Raw genomic sequence first — 23,269 nt, forward strand, 5'->3', positions numbered from 1 at the left:
AGGTCATTACAGTATCTCTACCATATACAGACACCAACTAGTATCCCCTTTATGATCTAGCCAAGTCATTACAGTATATACAGTATCTCTACCATATACAGACACCAACTAGTATCCCCTTTATGATCTAGCCAGGTCATTACAGTATATACAGTATCTCTACCATATACAGACACCAACTAGTATCCCCTTTATGATCTAACCAGGTCATTACAGTATATACAGTATCTCTACCATATACAGACACCAACTAGTATCCCCTTTATGATCTAGCCAGGTCATTACAGTATATACAGTATCTCTACCATATACAGACACCAACTAGTATCCCCTTTATGATCTAACCAGGTCATTACAGTATATACAGTATCTCTACCATATACAGACACCAACTAGTATCCCCTTTATGATCTAGCCAGGTCATTACAGTATATACAGTATCTCTACCATATACAGACACCAACTAGTATCCCCTTTATGATCTAACCAGGTCATTACAGTATCTCTACCATATACAGACACCAACTAGTATCCCCTTTATGATCTAGCCAGGTCATTACAGTATGTACAGTATCTCTACCATATACAGACACCAACTAGTATCCCCTTTATGATCTAGCCAGGTCATTACAGTATATACAGTATCTCTACCATATAATGACACCAACTAGTATCCACTTTATGACCTAACCAGGTCATTACAGTATCTCTACCATATACAGACACCAACTAGTATTCCCTTTATGATCTAACCAGGTCATTACAGTATATACAGTATCTCTACCATATACAGACACCAACTAGTATCCCCTTTATGATCTAACCAGGTCATTACAGTATCTCTACCATATACAGACACCAACTAGTATCCCCTTTATGATCTAGCCAGGTCATTACAGTATATACAGTATCTCTACCATATACAGACACCAACTAGTATCCCCTTTATGATCTAACCAGGTCATTACAGTATATACAGTATCTCTACCATATACAGACACCAACTAGTATCCCCTTTATGATCTAGCCAGGTCATTACAGTATATACAGTATCTCTACCATATACAGACACCAACTAGTATCCCCTTTATGATCTAGCCAGGTCATTACAGTATATACAGTATCTAAACCATATACAGACACCAACTAGTATCCCCTTTATGATCTAACCAGGTCATTACAGTATATACAGTATCTCTACCATATACAGACACCAACTAGTATCCCCTTTATGATCTAGCCAGGTCATTACAGTATATACAGTATCTCTACCATATACAGACACCAACTAGTATCCCCTTTATGATCTAACCAGGTCATTACAGTATATACAGTATCTCTACCATATACAGACACCAACTAGTATCCCTTTACGATCTAGCCAGGTCATTACAGTATATACAGTATCTCTACCATATACAGACACCAACTAGTATCCCCTTTATGATCTAGCCAGGTCATTACAGTATATACAGTATCTCTACCATATACAGACACCAACTAGTATCCCCTTTATGATCTAACCATGTCATTACAGTATATACAGTATCTCTACCATATACAGACACCAACTAGTATCCCCTTTATGATCTAGCCAGGTCATTACAGTATGTACAGTATCTCTACCATATACAGACACCAACTAGTATCCCCTTTATGATCTAGCCAGGTCATTACAGTATATACAGTATCTCTACCATATAATGACACCAACTAGTATCCACTTTATGACCTAACCAGGTCATTACAGTATCTCTACCATATACAGACACCAACTAGTATTCCCTTTATGATCTAACCAGGTCATTACAGTATATACAGTATCTCTACCATATACAGACACCAACTAGTATCCCCTTTATGATCTAACCAGGTCATTACAGTATCTCTACCATATACAGACACCAACTAGTATCCCCTTTATGATCTAGCCAGGTCATTACAGTATATACAGTATCTCTACCATATACAGACACCAACTAGTATCCCCTTTATGATCTAACCAGGTCATTACAGTATATACAGTATCTCTACCATATACAGACACCAACTAGTATCCCCTTTATGATCTAGCCAGGTCATTACAGTATATACAGTATCTCTACCATATACAGACACCAACTAGTATCCCCTTTATGATCTAGCCAGGTCATTACAGTATATACAGTATCTAAACCATATACAGACACCAACTAGTATCCCCTTTATGATCTAACCAGGTCATTACAGTATATACAGTATCTCTACCATATACAGACACCAACTAGTATCCCCTTTATGATCTAGCCAGGTCATTACAGTATATACAGTATCTCTACCATATACAGACACCAACTAGTATCCCCTTTATGATCTAACCAGGTCATTACAGTATATACAGTATCTCTACCATATACAGACACCAACTAGTATCCCTTTACGATCTAGCCAGGTCATTACAGTATATACAGTATCTCTACCATATACAGACACCAACTAGTATCCCCTTTATGATCTAGCCAGGTCATTACAGTATATACAGTATCTCTACCATATACAGACACCAACTAGTATCCCCTTTATGATCTAACCAGGTCATTACAGTATATACAGTATCTCTACCATATACAGACACCAACTAGTATCCCCTTTATGATCTAGCCAGGTCATTACAGTATATACAGTATCTCTACCATATACAAACACCAACTAGTATCCCCTTTATGATCTAACCAGGTCATTACAGTATCTCTACCATATACAGACACCAACTAGTATCCCCTTTATGATCTAACCAGGTCATTACAGTATCTCTACCATATACAGACACCAACTAGTATCCCCTTTATGATCTAGCCAGGTCATTACAGTATATACAGTATCTCTACCATATACAGACACCAACTAGTATCCCCTTTATGATCTAACCAGGTCATTACAGTATATACAGTATCTCTACCATATACAGACACCAACTAGTATCCCCTTTATGATCTAGCCAGGTCATTACAGTATATACAGTATCTCTACCATATACAGACACCAACTAGTATCCCCTTTATGATCTATGCAGGTCATTACATTATATACAGTATCTCTACCATATACAGACACCAACTAGTATCCCCTTTATGATCTAGCCAGGTCATTACAGTATATACAGTATCTAAACCATATACAGACACCAACTAGTATCCCCTTTATGATCTAACCAGGTCATTACAGTATATACAGTATCTCTACCATATACAGACACCAACTAGTATCCCCTTTATGATCTAGCCAGGTCATTATAGTATATACAGTATCTCTACCATATACAGACACCAACTAGTATCCCCTTTATGATCTAACCAGGTCATTACAGTATATACAGTATCTCTACCATATACAGACACCAACTAGTATCCCCTTTATGATCTAGCCAGGTCATTACAGTATCTCTACCATATACAGACACCAACTAGTATCCCTTTATGATCTAGCCAGGTCATTACAGTATCTCTACCATATACAGACACCAACTAGTATCCCTTTATGATCTAGCCAGGTCATTACAGTATATACAGTATCTCTACCATATACAGACACCAACTAGTATCCCCTTTATGATCTAGCCAGGTCATTACAGTATATACAGTATCTAAACCATATACAGACACCAACTAGTATCCCCTTTATGATCTAACCAGGTCATTACAGTATATACAGTATCTCTACCATATACAGACACCAACTAGTATCCCCTTTATGATCTAGCCAGGTCATTACAGTATATACAGTATCTCTACCATATACAGACACCAACTAGTATCCCCTTTATGATCTAACCAGGTCATTACAGTATATACAGTATCTCTACCATATACAGACACCAACTAGTATCCCTTTACGATCTAGCCAGGTCATTACAGTATATACAGTATCTCTACCATATACAGACACCAACTAGTATCCACTTTATGACCTAACCAGGTCATTACAGTATCTCTACCATATACAGACACCAACTAGTATCCCCTTTATGATCTAACCAGGTCATTACAGTATATACAGTATCTCTACCATATACAGACACCAACTAGTATCCCCTTTATGATCTAACCAGGTCATTACAGTATCTCTACCATATACAGACACCAACTAGTATCCCCTTTATGATCTAGCCAGGTCATTACAGTATATACAGTATCTCTACCATATACAGACACCAACTAGTATCCCCTTTATGATCTAACCAGGTCATTACAGTATATACAGTATCTCTACCATATACAGACACCAACTAGTATCCCCTTTATGATCTAGCCAGGTCATTACAGTATATACAGTATCTCTACCATATACAGACACCAACTAGTATCCCCTTTATGATCTATGCAGGTCATTACATTATATACAGTATCTCTACCATATACAGACACCAACTAGTATCCCCTTTATGATCTAGCCAGGTCATTACAGTATATACAGTATCTAAACCATATACAGACACCAACTAGTATCCCCTTTATGATCTAACCAGGTCATTACAGTATATACAGTATCTCTACCATATACAGACACCAACTAGTATCCCCTTTATGACCTAGCCAGGTCATTATAGTATATACAGTATCTCTACCATATACAGACACCAACTAGTATCCCCTTTATGATCTAACCAGGTCATTACAGTATATACAGTATCTCTACCATATACAGACACCAACTAGTATCCCCTTTATGATCTAGCCAGGTCATTACAGTATCTCTACCATATACAGACACCAACTAGTATCCCTTTATGATCTAGCCAGGTCATTACAGTATCTCTACCATATACAGACACCAACTAGTATCCCTTTATGATCTAGCCAGGTCATTACAGTATATACAGTATCTCTACCATATACAGACACCAACTAGTATCCCCTTTATGATCTAACCAGGTCATTACAGTATATACAGTATCTCTACCATATACAGACACCAACTAGTATCCCCTTTATGATCTAACCAGGTCATTACAGTATCTCTACCATATACAGACACCAACTAGTATCCCCTTTATGATCTAGCCAAGTCATTACAGTATATACAGTATCTCTACCATATACAGACACCAACTAGTATCCCCTTTATGATCTAGCCAGGTCATTACAGTATATACAGTATCTCTACCATATACAGACACCAACTAGTATCCCCTTTATGATCTAACCAGGTCATTACAGTATATACAGTATCTCTACCATATACAGACACCAACTAGTATCCCCTTTATGATCTAGCCAGGTCATTACAGTATATACAGTATCTCTACCATATACAGACACCAACTAGTATCCCCTTTATGATCTAACCAGGTCATTACAGTATATACAGTATCTCTACCATATACAGACACCAACTAGTATCCCCTTTATGATCTAGCCAGGTCATTACAGTATATACAGTATCTCTACCATATACAGACACCAACTAGTATCCCCTTTATGATCTAACCAGGTCATTACAGTATATACAGTATCTCTACCATATACAGACACCAACTAGTATCCCCTTTATGATCTAGCCAGGTCATTACAGTATATACAGTATCTCTACCATATACAGACACCAACTAGTATCCCCTTTATGATCTAACCAGGTCATTACAGTATATACAGTATCTCTACCATATACAGACACCAACTAGTATCCCCTTTATGATCTAGCCAGGTCATTACAGTATATACAGTATCTCTACCATATACAGACACCAACTAGTATCCCCTTTATGATCTAACCAGGTCATTACAGTATCTCTACCATATACAGACACCAACTAGTATCCCCTTTATGATCTAGCCAGGTCATTACAGTATGTACAGTATCTCTACCATATACAGACACCAACTAGTATCCCCTTTATGATCTAGCCAGGTCATTACAGTATATACAGTATCTCTACCATATAATGACACCAACTAGTATCCACTTTATGACCTAACCAGGTCATTACAGTATCTCTACCATATACAGACACCAACTAGTATTCCCTTTATGATCTAACCAGGTCATTACAGTATATACAGTATCTCTACCATATACAGACACCAACTAGTATCCCCTTTATGATCTAACCAGGTCATTACAGTATCTCTACCATATACAGACACCAACTAGTATCCCCTTTATGATCTAGCCAGGTCATTACAGTATATACAGTATCTCTACCATATACAGACACCAACTAGTATCCCCTTTATGATCTAACCAGGTCATTACAGTATATACAGTATCTCTACCATATACAGACACCAACTAGTATCCCCTTTATGATCTAGCCAGGTCATTACAGTATATACAGTATCTCTACCATATACAGACACCAACTAGTATCCCCTTTATGATCTAGCCAGGTCATTACAGTATATACAGTATCTAAACCATATACAGACACCAACTAGTATCCCCTTTATGATCTAACCAGGTCATTACAGTATATACAGTATCTCTACCATATACAGACACCAACTAGTATCCCCTTTATGATCTAGCCAGGTCATTACAGTATATACAGTATCTCTACCATATACAGACACCAACTAGTATCCCCTTTATGATCTAACCAGGTCATTACAGTATATACAGTATCTCTACCATATACAGACACCAACTAGTATCCCTTTACGATCTAGCCAGGTCATTACAGTATATACAGTATCTCTACCATATACAGACACCAACTAGTATCCCCTTTATGATCTAGCCAGGTCATTACAGTATATACAGTATCTCTACCATATACAGACACCAACTAGTATCCCCTTTATGATCTAACCAGGTCATTACAGTATATACAGTATCTCTACCATATACAGACACCAACTAGTATCCCCTTTATGATCTAGCCAGGTCATTACAGTATATACAGTATCTCTACCATATACAAACACCAACTAGTATCCCCTTTATGATCTAACCAGGTCATTACAGTATCTCTACCATATACAGACACCAACTAGTATCCCTTTATGATCTAACCAGGTCATTACAGTATATACAGTATCTCTACCATATACAGACACCAACTAGTATCCCCTTTATTATCTAGCCAGGTCATTACAGTATATACAGCATCTCTACTATATACAGACACCAACTAGTATCCCCTTTATGATCTAGCCAGGTCATTACAGTATATATAGTATCTCTACCATATACAGACACCATCTAGTATCCCCTTTATGATCTAGCCACGTTTTACAGTATATACAGTATCTCTACCATATACAGACACCAACTAGTATCCCCTTTATGATCTAGCCAGGTCATTACAGTATATACAGTATCTATACCATATACAGACACCAACTAGTATCCCCTTTATGATCTAGCCAGGTCATTACAGTATATACAGCATCTCTACTATATACAGACACCAACTAGTATCCCCTTTATGATCTAGCCAGGTCATTACAGTATATATAGTATCTCTACCATATACATACACCATCTAGTATCCCCTTTATGATCTAGCCACGTTTTACAGTATATACAGTATCTCTACCATATACAGACACCAACTAGTATCCCCTTTATGATCTAACCAGGTCATTACAGTATATACAGTATCTCTACCATATACAGACACCAACTAGTATCCCTTTACGATCTAGCCAGGTCATTACAGTATATACAGTATCTCTACCATATACAGACACCAACTAGTATCCCTTTACGATCTAGCCAGGTCATTACAGTATATACAGTATCTCTACCATATACAGACACCAACTAGTATCCCCTTTATGATCTAGCCAGGTCATTACAGTATATACAGTATCTCTACCATATACAGACACCAACTAGTATCCCCTTTATGATCTAACCAGGTCATTACAGTATATACAGTATCTCTACCATATACAGACACCAACTAGTATCCCCTTTATGATCTAGCCAGGTCATTACAGTATATACAGTATCTCTACCATATACAAACACCAACTAGTATCCCCTTTATGATCTAACCAGGTCATTACAGTATCTCTACCATATACAGACACCAACTAGTATCCCTTTATGATCTAACCAGGTCATTACAGTATATACAGTATCTCTACCATATACAGACACCAACTAGTATCCCCTTTATTATCTAGCCAGGTCATTACAGTATATACAGCATCTCTACTATATACAGACACCAACTAGTATCCCCTTTATGATCTAGCCAGGTCATTACAGTATATATAGTATCTCTACCATATACAGACACCATCTAGTATCCCCTTTATGATCTAGCCACGTTTTACAGTATATACAGTATCTCTACCATATACAGACACCAACTAGTATCCCCTTTATGATCTAGCCAGGTCATTACAGTATATACAGTATCTATACCATATACAGACACCAACTAGTATCCCCTTTATGATCTAGCCAGGTCATTACAGTATATACAGCATCTCTACTATATACAGACACCAACTAGTATCCCCTTTATGATCTAGCCAGGTCATTACAGTATATATAGTATCTCTACCATATACAGACACCATCTAGTATCCCCTTTATGATCTAGCCACGTTTTACAGTATATACAGTATCTCTACCATATACAGACACCAACTAGTATCCCCTTTATGATCTAGCCAGGTCATTACAGTATATATAGTATCTCTACCATATACAGACACCATCTAGTATCCCCTTTATGATCTAGCCACGTTTTACAGTATATACAGTATCTCTACCATATACAGACACCAACTAGTATCCCCTTTATGATCTAACCAGGTCATTACAGTATATACAGTATCTCTACCATATACAGACACCAACTAGTATCCCCATTATGATCTAACCAGGTCATTACAGTATATACAGTATCTCTACCATATACAGACACCAACTAGTATCCCTTTACGATCTAGCCAGGTCATTACAGTATATACAGTATCTCTACCATATACAGACACCAACTAGTATCCCCTTTATGATCTAGCCAGGTCATTACAGTATATACAGTATCTCTACCATATACAGACACCAACTAGTATCCCCTTTATGATCTAACCAGGTCATTACAGTATATACAGTATCTCTACCATATACAGACACCAACTAGTATCCCCTTTATGATCTAGCCAGGTCATTACAGTATATACAGTATCTCTACCATATACAAACACCAACTAGTATCCCCTTTATGATCTAACCAGGTCATTACAGTATCTCTACCATATACAGACACCAACTAGTATCCCTTTATGATCTAACCAGGTCATTACAGTATATACAGTATCTCTACCATATACAGACACCAACTAGTATCCCCTTTATTATCTAGCCAGGTCATTACAGTATATACAGCATCTCTACTATATACAGACACCAACTAGTATCCCCTTTATGATCTAGCCAGGTCATTACAGTATATATAGTATCTCTACCATATACAGACACCATCTAGTATCCCCTTTATGATCTAGCCACGTTTTACAGTATATTTATTTATTTATTTATTTTACCGTTATTTTACCAGGTTAGTTGACTGAGAACACATTCTCATTTGCAGCAACGACCTGGGGAATAGTTACAGGGGAGAGGAGGGGGATGAATGAGCCAATTGTAAACTGGGGATTATTAGGTGACCGTGATGTATACAGTATCTCTACCATATACAGACACCAACTAGTATCCCCTTTATGATCTAGCCAGGTCATTACAGTATATACAGTATCTATACCATATACAGACACCAACTAGTATCCCCTTTATGATCTAGCCAGGTCATTACAGTATATACAGCATCTCTACTATATACAGACACCAACTAGTATCCCCTTTATGATCTAGCCAGGTCATTACAGTATATATAGTATCTCTACCATATACAGACACCATCTAGTATCCCCTTTATGATCTAGCCACGTTTTACAGTATATACAGTATCTCTACCATATACAGACACCAACTAGTATCCCCTTTATGATCTAGCCAGGTCATTACAGTATATATAGTATCTCTACCATATACAGACACCATCTAGTATCCCCTTTATGATCTAGCCACGTTTTACAGTATATACAGTATCTCTACCATATACAGACACCAACTAGTATCCCCTTTATGATCTAACCAGGTCATTACAGTATATACAGTATCTCTACCATATACAGACACCAACTAGTATCCCCATTATGATCTAACCAGGTCATTACAGTATATACAGTATCTCTACCATATACAGACACCAACTACTATCCCCTTTATGATCTAGCCAGGTCATTACAGTATATACAGTATCTCTAACATATACAGACACCAACTAGTATCCCCTTTATGATCTAGCCAGGTCATTACAGTATATACAGTATCTCTACCATATACAGACACCAACTAGTATCCCCTTTATGATCTAACCAGGTCATTACAGTATATACAGTATCTCTACCATATACAGACACCAACTAGTATCCCCTTTATGATCTAGCCAGGTCATTACAGTATATACAGTATCTCTACCATATACCGACACCAACTAGTATCCCCTTTATGATCTAGCCAGGTCATTACAGTATATACAGTATCTCTACCATATACAGACACCAACTAGTATCCCCTTTATGATCTAACCAGGTCATTACAGTATATACAGTATCTCTACCATATACAGACACCAACTAGTATCCCCTTTATGATCTAGCCAGGTCATTACAGTATCTACAGTATCTCTACCATATACAGACACCAACTAGTATCCCCTTTATGATCTAACCAGGTCATTACAGTATATACAGTATCTCTACCATATACAGACACCAACTAGTATCCCTTTTATGATCTAGCCAGGTCATTACAGTATATACAGTATCTCTACCATATACAGACACCAACTAGTATCCCCTTTATGATCTAGCCAGGTCATTACAGTATATACAGTATCTCTACCATATACAGACACCAACTAGTATCCCCTTTATGATCTAACCAGGTCATTACAGTATATACAGTATCTCTACCATATACAGACACCAACTAGTATCCCCTGTATGATCTAACCAGGTCATTACAGTATATACAGTATCTCTACCATATACAGACACCAACTAGTATCCCCTTTATGATCTAACCAGGTCATTACAGTATATACAGTATCTCTACCATATACAGACACCAACTAGTATCCCCTTTATGATCTAGCCAGGTCATTACAGTATATACAGTATCTCTACCATATACCGACACCAACTAGTATCCCCTTTATGATCTAGCCAGGTCATTACAGTATATACAGTATCTCTACCATATACAGACACCAACTAGTATCCCCTTTATGATCTAACCAGGTCATTACAGTATATACAGTATCTCTACCATATACAGACACCAACTAGTATCCCCTTTATGATCTAGCCAGGTCATTACAGTATCTACAGTATCTCTACCATATACAGACACCAACTAGTATCCCCTTTATGATCTAACCAGGTCATTACAGTATATACAGTATCTCTACCATATACAGACACCAACTAGTATCCCTTTTATGATCTAGCCAGGTCATTACAGTATATACAGTATCTCTACCATATACAGACACCAACTAGTATCCCCTTTATGATCTAGCCAGGTCATTACAGTATATACAGTATCTCTACCATATACAGACACCAACTAGTATCCCCTTTATGATCTAACCAGGTCATTACAGTATATACAGTATCTCTACCATATACAGACACCAACTAGTATCCCCTTTATGATCTAACCAGGTCATTACAGTATATACAGTATCTCTACCATATACAGACACCAACTAGTATCCCCTTTATGATCTAGCCAGGTCATTACAGTATATACAGTATCTCTACCATATACAGACACCAACTAGTATCCCCTTTATGATCTAACCAGGTCATTACAGTATATACAGTATCTCTACCATATACAGACACCAACTAGTATCCCCTTTATGATCTAACCAGGTCATTACAGTATATACAGTATCTCTACCATATACAGACACCAACTAGTATCCCTTTACGATCTAGCCAGGTCATTACAGTATATACAGTATCTCTACCATATACAGACACCAACTAGTATCCCCTTTATGATCTAGCCAGGTCATTATAGTATATACAGTATCTCTACCATATACAGACACCAACTAGTATCCCCTTTATGATCTAACCAGGTCATTACAGTATATACAGTATCTCTACCATATACAGACACCAACTAGTATCCCCTTTATGATCTAGCCAGGTCATTACAGTATATACAGTATCTCTACCATATACAAACACCAACTAGTATCCCCTTTATGATCTAACCAGGTCATTACAGTATCTCTACCATATACAGACACCAACTAGTATCCCTTTATGATCTAACCAGGTCATTACAGTATATACAGTATCTCTACCATATACAGACACCAACTAGTATCCCCTTTATGATCTAACCAGGTCATTACAGTATATACAGTATCTCTACCATATACAGACACCAACTAGTATCCCCTTTATGAACTAGCCAGGTCATTACAGTATATACAGTATCTCTACCATATACCGACACCAACTAGTATCCCCTTTATGATCTAGCCAGGTCATTACAGTATATACAGTATCTCTACCATATACAGACACCAACTAGTATCCCCTTTATGATCTAACCAGGTCATTACAGTATATACAGTATCTCTACCATATACAGACACCAACTAGTATCCCCTTTATGATCTAGCCAGGTCATTACAGTATCTACAGTATCTCTACCATATACAGACACCAACTAGTATCCCCTTTATGATCTAACCAGGTCATTACAGTATATACAGTATCTCTACCATATACAGACACCAACTAGTATCCCTTTTATGATCTAGCCAGGTCATTACAGTATATACAGTATCTCTACCATATACAGACACCAACTAGTATCCCCTTTATGATCTAGCCAGGTCATTACAGTATATACAGTATCTCTACCATATACAGACACCAACTAGTATCCCCTTTATGATCTAACCAGGTCATTACAGTATATACAGTATCTCTACCATATACAGACACCAACTAGTATCCCCTTTATGATCTAACCAGGTCATTACAGTATATACAGTATCTCTACCATATACAGACACCAACTAGTATCCCCTTTATGATCTAGCCAGGTCATTACAGTATATACAGTATCTCTACCATATACAGACACCAACTAGTATCCCCTTTATGATCTAACCAGGTCATTACAGTATATACAGTATCTCTACCATATACAGACACCAACTAGTATCCCCTTTATGATCTAACCAGGTCATTACAGTATATACAGTATCTCTACCATATACAGACACCAACTAGTATCCCTTTACGATCTAGCCAGGTCATTACAGTATATACAGTATCTCTACCATATACAGACACCAACTAGTATCCCCTTTATGATCTAGCCAGGTCATTACAGTATATACAGTATCTCTACCATATACAGACACCAACTAGTATCCCCTTTATGATCTAACCAGGTCATTACAGTATATACAGTATCTCTACCGTATACAAACACCAACTAGTATCCCCTTTATGATCTAACCAGGTCATTACAGTATCTCTACCATATACAGACACCAACTAGTATCCCTTTATGATCTAACCAGGTCATTACAGTATATACAGTATCTCTACCATATACAGACACCAACTAGTATCCCCTTTATGATCTAGCCAGGTCATTACAGTATATACAGCATCTCTGCCATATACAGACACCAACTAGTATCCCCTTTATGATCTAGCCAGGTCATTACAGTATATACAGTATCTCTACCATATACAGACACCATCTAGTATCCCCTTTATGATCTAGCCAGGTCATTACAGTATATACAGTATCTCTACCATATACAGACACCAACTAGTATCCCCATTATGATCTAACCAGGTCATTACAGTATATACATTATCTCTACCATATACAGACACCAACTACTATCCCCTTTATGATCTAGCCAGGTCATTACAGTATATACAGTATCTCTACCATATACAGACACCAACTAGTATCCCCTTTATGATCTAGCCAGGTCATTACAGTATATACAGTATCTCTACCATATACAGACACCAACTAGTATCCCCTTTATGATCTAACCAGGTCATTACAGTATATACAGTATCTCTACGATATACCGACACCAACTAGTATCCCCTTTATGATCTAGCCAGGTCATTACAGTATATACAGTATCTCTACCATATACAGACACCAACTAGTATCCCCTTTATGATCTAACCAGGTCATTACAGTATATACAGTATCTCTACCATATACAGACACCAACTAGTATCCCCTGTATGATCTAACCAGGTCATTACAGTATATACAGTATCTCTACCATATACAGACACCAACTAGTATCCCCTTTATGATCTAACCAGGTCATTACAGTATATACAGTATCTCTACCATATACAGACACCAACTAGTATCCCCTTTATGATCTAGCCAGGTCATTACAGTATATACAGTATCTCTACCATATACCGACACCAATTAGTGTCCCCTTTATGATCTAGCCAGGTCATTACAGTATATACAGTATCTCTACCATATACAGACACCAACTAGTATCCCCTTTATGATCTAACCAGGTCATTACAGTATATACAGTATCTCTACCATATACAGACACCAACTAGTATCCCCTTTATGATCTAGCCAGGTCATTACAGTATATACAGTATCTCTACCATATACAGACACCAACTAGTATCCCCTTTATGATCTAGCCAGGTCATTACAGTATATACAGTATCTCTACCATATACAAACACCAACTAGTATCCCCTTTATGATCTAGCCAGGTCATTACAGTATATACAGTATCTCTACCATATACAGACACCAACTAGTATCCCCTTTATGATCTAGCCAGGTCATTACAGTATATACAGTATCTCTACCATATACAGACACCAACTAGTATCCCCTTTATGATCTAACCAGGTCATTACAGTATATACAGTATCTCTACCATATACAGACACCAACTAGTATCCCCTTTATGATCTAACCAGGTCATTACAGTATATACAGTATCTCTACCATATACAGACACCAACTAGTATCCCCTTTATGATCTAACCAGGTCATTACAGTATATACAGTATCTCTACCATATACAGACACCAACTAGTATCCCCTTTATGATCTAACCAGGTCATTACAGTATCTCTACCATATACAGACACCAACTAGTATCCCCTTTATGATCTAGCCAGGTCATTACAGTATATACAGTATCTCTACCATATACAGACACCAACTAGTATCCCCTTTATGATCTAACCAGGTCATTACAGTATATACAGTATCTCTACCATATACAGACACCAACTAGTATCCCCTTTATGATCTAACCAGGTCATTACAGTATATACAGTATCTCTACCATATACAGACAGTCTTCCATCTGCCAGACACCAACTAGTATCCCCTGTTATTATATTATATTCATATTAGATGTCATATTAGACTGTAAAATGAGGTACTTGCTGCTGGCCTGTTGCGGTGTTCTACAATGTGCTCAACATGGCTGCTATCAACACGTGTTGTACAAGCAATGCCTTGTCAAGACAGTCAGCAGGAGAGATTTCATCATGGATCTGGTATGTGAGCTTCGTGAGAACCTCATGAACGCAGAGAAAGAAGCTACAGTCACCAAGCAGGCAGCAGGTCCTGCTCTCCCTCTTCCCCAACCATCACAGCTCCAAGCAGGCAGCAGGTCCTGCTCTCCCTCTTCCCCAGCACCACAGTCACCAAGTAGGCAGCGAGTCCTGCTCTCCCTCTTCCCCAGCACCACAGCTCCAAGCAGACAGCAGGTCCTGCTCTCCCTCTTCCCCAAGCACCACAGTCACCAAGCAGGCAGCAGGTCCTGTTCTCCCTCTTCCCCAAGCACCACAGTCACCAAGCAGGCAGCAGGTCCTGTTCTCCCTCTTCCCCAACCATCACAGCTCCAAGCAGGCAGCAGGTCCTGCTCTCCCTCTTCCCCAACCACCACAGCACCAAGGAGGCAGCAGGTCCTGCTCTCCCTCTTCCACCAGCACCACAGCTCCAAGCAGGCAGCAGGTCCTGTTCTCCCTCTTCCCCAAGCACCACAGCTCCAAGCAGGCAGCAGGTCCTGCTCTCCCTCTTCCCCAACCACCACAGCACCAAGGAGGCAGCAGGTCCTGCTCTCCCTCTTCCCCCAGCACCACAGCTCCAAGCAGGCAGCAGGTCCTGTTCTCCCTCTTCCCCAAGCACCACAGCTCCAAGCAGGCAGCAGGTCCTGCTCTCCCTCTTCCCCAAGCACCACAGCACCAAGCAGGCAGCAGGTCCTGTTCTCCCTCTTCGCCAAGCACCACAGCTCCAAGCAGGCAGCAGGTCCTGCTCTCCCTCTTCCCCAAGCACCACAGCACCAAGCAGACAGCAGGTCCTGCTCTCCCTCTTCCCCAACCACCACAGCTCCAAGCAGGCAGCAGGTCCTGCTCTCCCTCTTCCCCAAGCACCACAGCTCCAAGCAGGCAGCAGGTCCTGCTCTCCCTCTTCCCCAAGCACCACAGCACCAACCAGGCAGCAGGTCCTGCTCTCCCTGTTCCCCAAGCACCACAGCACCAAGCAGACAGCAGGTCCTGCTCTCCTTCTTCCCCAAGCACCACAGCTCCAAGCAGACAGCAGGTCCTGCTCTCCTTCTTCCCCAAGCACCACAGCTCCAAGCAGACAGCAGGTCCTGCTCTCCCTCTTCTCCAACCACCACAGCTCCAAGCAGGCAGCAGGTCCTGCTCTCCCTCTTCCCCAAGCACCACAGCACCAACCAGGCAGCAGGTCCTGCTCTCCCTCTTCCCCAAGCACCACAGCACCAAGCAGGCAGCAGGTCCTGCTCTCCCTCTTCCCCAAGCACCACAGCTCCAAGCAGGCAGCAGGTCCTGCTCTCCCTCTTCCCCAAGCACCACAGCACCAAGCAGACAGCAGGTCCTGCTCTCCCTCTTCCCCAAGCACCACAGCTCCAAGCAGGCAGCAGGTCCTGCTCTCCCTCTTCCCAAGAACCACAGCTCCAAGCAGGCAGCAGGTCCTGCTCTCCCTCTTCCCCAAGCACCACAGCTCCAAGCAGGCAGCAGGTCCTGCTCTCCCTCTTCCCCAAGCACCACAGCTCCAAGCAGGCAGCAGGTCCTGCTCTCCCTCTTCCCCAAGCACCACACCTCCAAGCAGGCAGCAGGTCCTGCTCTCCCTCTTCTCCAAGCACCACAGCTCCAAGCAGGCAGCAGGTCCTGCTCTCCCTCTTCCCCAAGCACCACAGCTCCCACTTGGGAGAGAGGAGACACAATGTCAAGTTGGCAGATTCACACCGAACAAGGCCAATGAAAACTGTTTACAGGGCAATCGATTTGACTTGTTTGTGGACCTGAAGCATAAAGAGAAGACGGGATTGATTCATGTGTGAAGGCGCAGTACAGTGTCTGATACAATCAACAAATTATTGTTTTAATATCTTGTCATCAATATATTTCCACAAATATTTATTTATGCAATTCATCCTTTACAATTGTTCATTCACTGGTGCTTTTGTTTAGGAATACAGAATACATTTCACCTGCTCACCTTATTCAAATATTACTTTTTTGGTTGTTTCTAATTTGTCAAAAGAAACTGTAAATGGACTTTATTAAGTACTATAACTCTATTACTAATCAAATCTACTAATAAAGTTGATCAAATGGAAACACTGTAGTGTTTTATTGTAAGGGAAACTGAAATAGGCTGTAGGACGAATTATTTTCTACTTTGTAGAATTAACAATTGTTATTTTATTGATATATTTCCACTAATCTTTATTAATGTAATTAATACTTTACAATAGTTTATACTACTATAAAGTGGACACCTGGTAACTTTCTCTAGCGTGGATTTATATGCTGAAATGCCATGCAGTTCTATTGTCAAGGACTGGTAGATGGGTGTTCTGATAGGCTGAAAGACCAGGTGGTTCTAATGTTAAGGTCTGGTAGATGGGTGTTCTGATAGGCTGAAAGATCAGGTGGTTCTAGTGTCAAGGACTGGTAGATGGGTGTTCTGATAGGCTGAAAGACCAGGTGGTTCTAATGTTAAGGTCTGGTAGATGGGTGTTCTGATAGGCTGAAAGATCAGGTGGTTCTAGTGTTAAGGACTGGTAGATGGGTGTTCTGATAGGCTGAAAGACCAGGTGGTTCTAGTGTTAAGGACTGGTAAATGGGTGTTCTGATAGGCTGAAAGACCAGGTGGTTCTAGTGTTAAGGACTGGTAGATGGGTGTTCTGATAGGCTGAAAGACCAGGTGGTTCTAGTGTTAAGGACTGGTAGATGGGTGTTCTGATAGGCTGAAAGACCAGGTGGTTCTAGTGTTAAGGACTGGTAGATGGGTGTTCTAATAGGCTGAAAGACCAGGTGGTTCTAGTGTTAAGGACTGGTAGATGGGTGTTCTAATAGGCTGAAAGATCAGGTGGTTCTAGTGTTAAGGACTGGTAGATGGGTGTTCTAATAGGCTGAAAGACCAGGTGGTTCTAGTGTTAAGGACTGGTAGATGGGTGTTCTGATAGGCTGAAAGACCAGGTGGTTCTAGTGTTAAGGACTGGTAGATGGGTGTTCTGATAGGCTGAAAGGCCAGGTGGTTCTAGTGTTAAGGACTGGTAGATGGGTGTTCTGATAGGCTGAAAGACCAGGTGGTTCTAGTGTTAAGGACTGGTAGATGGGTGTTCTGAAAGACCAGATGGTTCTGGTGTTAAGGACTGGTAGATGGGTGTTCTGATAGGCTGAAAGACCAGGTGGTTCTAGTGTTAAGGACTGGTAGATGGGTGTTCTGATAGGCTGAAAGACCAAGTGGTTCTAGTGTTAAGGACTGGTAGATGGGTGTTCTGATAGGCTGAAAGACCAGGTGGTTCTAGTGTTAAGGACTGGTAGATGGGTGTTCTGATAGGCTGAAAGACCAGGTGGTTCTAGTGTTAAGGACTGGTAGATGGGTGTTCTGATAGGCTGAAAGACCAGGTGGTTCTAGTGTTAAGGACTGGTAGATGGGTGTTCTGATAGGCTGAAAGATCAGGTGGTTCTAGTGTTAAGGACTGGTAGATGGGTGTTCTGATAGGCTGAAAGACAGGGGGTTCTAGTGTTAAGGACTGGTAGATGGGTGTTCTGATAGGCTGAAAGACCAGGTGGTTCTAGTGTTAAGGACTGGTAGATGGTGTTCTGATAGGCTGAAAGACCAGGTGGTTCTAGTGTTAAGGACTGGTAGATGGGTGTTCTGATAGGCTGAAAGATCAGGTGGTTCTAGTGTTAAGGACTGGTAGATGGGTGTTCTGATAGGCTGAAAGACCAGGTGGTTCTAGTGTTAAGGACTGGTAGATGGGTGTTCTGATAGGCTGAAAGACCAGGTGGTTCTAGTGTTAAGGACTGGTAGATGGGTGTTGTGATAGGCTGAAAGACCAGGTGGTTCTAGTGTTAAGGACTGGTAGATGGGTGTTCTGAAAGACCAGGTGGTTCTGGTGTTAAGGACTGGTAGATGGGTGTTCTAATAGGCTGAAAGACCAGGTGGTTCTAGTGTTAAGGACTGGTAGATGGGTGTTCTAATAGGCTGAAAGACCAGGTGGTTCTAGTGTTAAGGACTGGTAGATGGGTGTTCTGATAGGCTGAAAGACCAGGTGGTTCTAGTGTTAAGGACTGGTAGATGGGTGTTCTGATAGGCTGAAAGATCAGGTGGTTCTAGTGTTAAGGACTGGTAGATGGGTGTTCTGATAGGCTGAAAGACCAGGTGGTTCTAGTGTTAAGGACTGGTAGATGGGTGTTCTGATAGGCTGAAAGGCCAGGTGGTTCTAGTGTTAAGGACTGGTAGATGGTGTTCTGATAGGCTGAAAGACCAGGTGGTTCTAGTGTTAAGGACTGGTAGATGGGTGTTCTGATATGCTGAAAGATCAGGTGGTTCTAGTGTTAAGGACTGGTAGATGGGTGTTCTGATAGGCTGAAAGACCAGGTGGTTCTAGTGTTAAGGACTGGTAGATGGGTGTTCTGATAGGCTGAAAGGCCAGGTGGTTCTAGTGTTAAGGACTGGTAGATGGGTGTTCTGATAGGCTGAAAGACCAGGTGGTTCTAGTGTTAAGGACTGGTAGATGGGTGTTCTGATAGGCTGAAAGGCCAGGTGGTTCTAGTGTTAAGGACTGGTAGATGGGTGTTCTGATAGGCTGAAAGACCAGGTGGTTCTAGTGTTAAGGACTGGTAGATGGTGTTCTGATAGGCTGAAAGACCAGGTGGTTCTAGTGTTAAGGACTGGTAGATGGGTGTTCTGATAGGCTGAAAGACCAGGTGGTTCTAGTGTTAAGGACTGGTAGATGGGTGTTGCTCATGCTGACCGGCTCCAGTACTTTGTTCTTGACTAAAGCCTCCAAGTCAGCCTCCACTTCTGGTCTGAATGCATAAGGTACAGGTCCTGCTTTCAGAAACGTTGGTTTACTGTCTGTCTTAATGCCAAGCTTCCCTGTAATGTCGTTCATACTACCCTGCTGTCCATTAAATACGTCTGTTTCTATAAGATGGCAGGGAGGTCTGTGTCTCCATGTGTCAGTGTATTCTCTGATGGCCAGTCCAGTGTGATTTCCTCCAACTATGAACATCCCAGTAGTGATGCATAGTCTCCTTTCACAACATAGAGTGGCAGCTTTTCAGTTTGTCTGTTTACCTGAACTGTGACATCAGTGATGCCTCTCACAGCGACAGATTCACCTGTGTAAGTCTTTAACACGAGGGGCGCTGGCTGAAGTGGAAGGTGTTTCAGTGTGACTTCCTGGTCTGATGAGTCACTCACCTCAGTGTTCTCTTATTCAACAGTGTGAACATGTTTATTTGTCTTTCGTTGGAATGTCTGTTTCTTGTTTCCCATTTTGTATTTTCTGTTCTCTTTTTTGTTTCTAGAGGTTTTGTCAAATGTGCATTTTCTTACCACAGGCTGGACAATCTATGTCCTTACACCAGCATGTAGAAGCCTGATGTCCCACCTTGCCACAGTGGAAGCATGTGACTTCATTTCCCGTCTCTGATATTCAATTGAAACTCTGTGCACTTTTCCTTTTTTTGTGATCAACTTTTTATTTTATTTTAAGGGAACAAAGACAAGAACAAATAGCAGCAGGAATGATTATACAGATAGAGACACAATACTGTTAAAATATATATCAGAACAAATAGCAGCAGGAATGGTTATACAGATAGAGACACAATACTGTTAAAATATATATCAGTATACCACTTATTGCAGGTAAATACAATATATATCAGTAAGGTTCACATTTGCACTAAAATTATGATGAACAGGCAATCAGTGGTGTAAAAAACCCACAACAGTAGTTATTTTATGGTTTCAGTTGCAGATAACCAGCTGTCAATTGTTGTTGTGCAACATATCAAATCAAATCAAATGTTATTTGTCACATGCACCGAATACAACAGGTTTAGACCTTACAGTGAAATGCTGACTTACAAGCCCTTATGCAGTTTTAAGAAAAATACCCCAAAAAACAAGAAATAAAAGTAACAAATAATTAAAGAGCACATAAAATAAAAATGTAATTAAAGTAAAATAAAAGTAACAAATAATTAAAGAGCAAATAAAATAAAAATGTAATTAAAGTAAAATAAAAGTAACAAATAATTAAAGAGCAAAGTAAAAAAAAAATGCATATGCAGAAAGGAGCCCAAGGCACCTTGATTACATAGATCACACAGAGGAGAGGTTATGATGTTCATTAAATGATGTTTTCTAGGTGGAAGGTGAACCCTGTGTATGAGATTACAATGTATCAGCTGGTGATTAGGATTGTTAGATGAACCCACTAAGTTCCTGATGAACTCAACTGGTTGAGCCTCTTCAGAAGCTAGTTCCATGGACACAGTGATTTCAATGTCCTTCACCAAGGTCAGATGACTTTCAGTCAACAGTCTCTTTAGTGTAGCTTCACTCCGTAGTAACATTCTAGTCTGTCTCTTATGATGTCATTTAGAACACCACTCAGTCAACAGTCTCTTTAGTGTAGCTTCACTCCGTAGCCCACATTCTAGTCTGTCTCTTATGATGTCATTTAGAACACCATTCAGTCAACAGTCTCTTTAGTGTATCTTCACTCTGTAGCCCACATTCTAGTCTGTCTCTTATGATGTCATTTAGAACACCATTCAGTCAACAGTCTCTTTAGTGTATCTTCACTCCATAGCCCACATTCTAGTCTGTCTCTTATGATGTCATTTAGAACACCATTCAGTCAACAGTCTCTTTAGTGTAGCTTCACTCCGTAGCCCACATACTAGTCTGTCTCTTATGATGTCATTTAGAACACCATTCAGTCAACAGTCTCTTTAGTGTAGCTTCACTCCGTAGTAACATTCTAGTCTGTCTCTTATGATGTCATTTAGAACACCACTCAGTCAACAGTCTCTTTAGTGTAGCTTCACTCCGTAGCCCACATACTAGTCTGTCTCTTATGATGTCATTTAGAACACCATTCAGTCAACAGTCTCTTTAGTGTATCTTCACTCCGTAGCCCACATTCTAGTCTGTCTCTTATGATGTCATTTAGAACACCATTCAGTCAACAGTCTCTTTAGTGTAGCTTCACTCCGTAGCCCACATTCTAGTCTGTCTCTTATGATGTCATTTAGAACACCATTCAGTCAACAGTCTCTTTAGTGTAGCTTCACTCCGTAGTAACATTCTAGTCTGTCTCTTATGATGTCATTTAGAACACCACTCAGTCAACAGTCTCTTTAGTGTAGCTTCACTCCGTAGCCCACATTCTAGTCTGTCTCTTATGATGTCATTTAGAACACCATTCAGTCAACAGTCTCTTTAGTGTAGCTTCACTCTGTAGCCCACATTCTAGTCTGTCTCTTATGATGTCATTTAGAACACCATTCAGTCAACAGTCTCTTTAGTGTAGCTTCACTCTGTAGCCCACATTCTAGTCTGTCTCTTATGATGTCATTTAGAACACCATTCAGTCAACAGTCTCTTTAGTGTAGCTTCACTCTGTAGCCCACATTCTAGTCTGTCTCTTATGATGTCATTTAGAACACCATTCAGTCAACAGTCTCTTTAGTGTAGCTTCACTCCGTAGCCCACATTCTAGTCTGTCTCTTATGATGTCATTTACAACACCATTCAGTCAACAGTCTCTTTAGTGTATCTTCACTCTGTAGTAACATTCTAGTCTGTCTCTTATGATGTCATTTAGAACACCATTCAGTCAACA

Source organism: Salvelinus alpinus, chromosome 1 (assembly GCF_045679555.1).
Source record: "Salvelinus alpinus chromosome 1, SLU_Salpinus.1, whole genome shotgun sequence".
In the NCBI taxonomy this organism is placed as follows: Eukaryota; Metazoa; Chordata; class Actinopteri; order Salmoniformes; family Salmonidae; genus Salvelinus; species Salvelinus alpinus.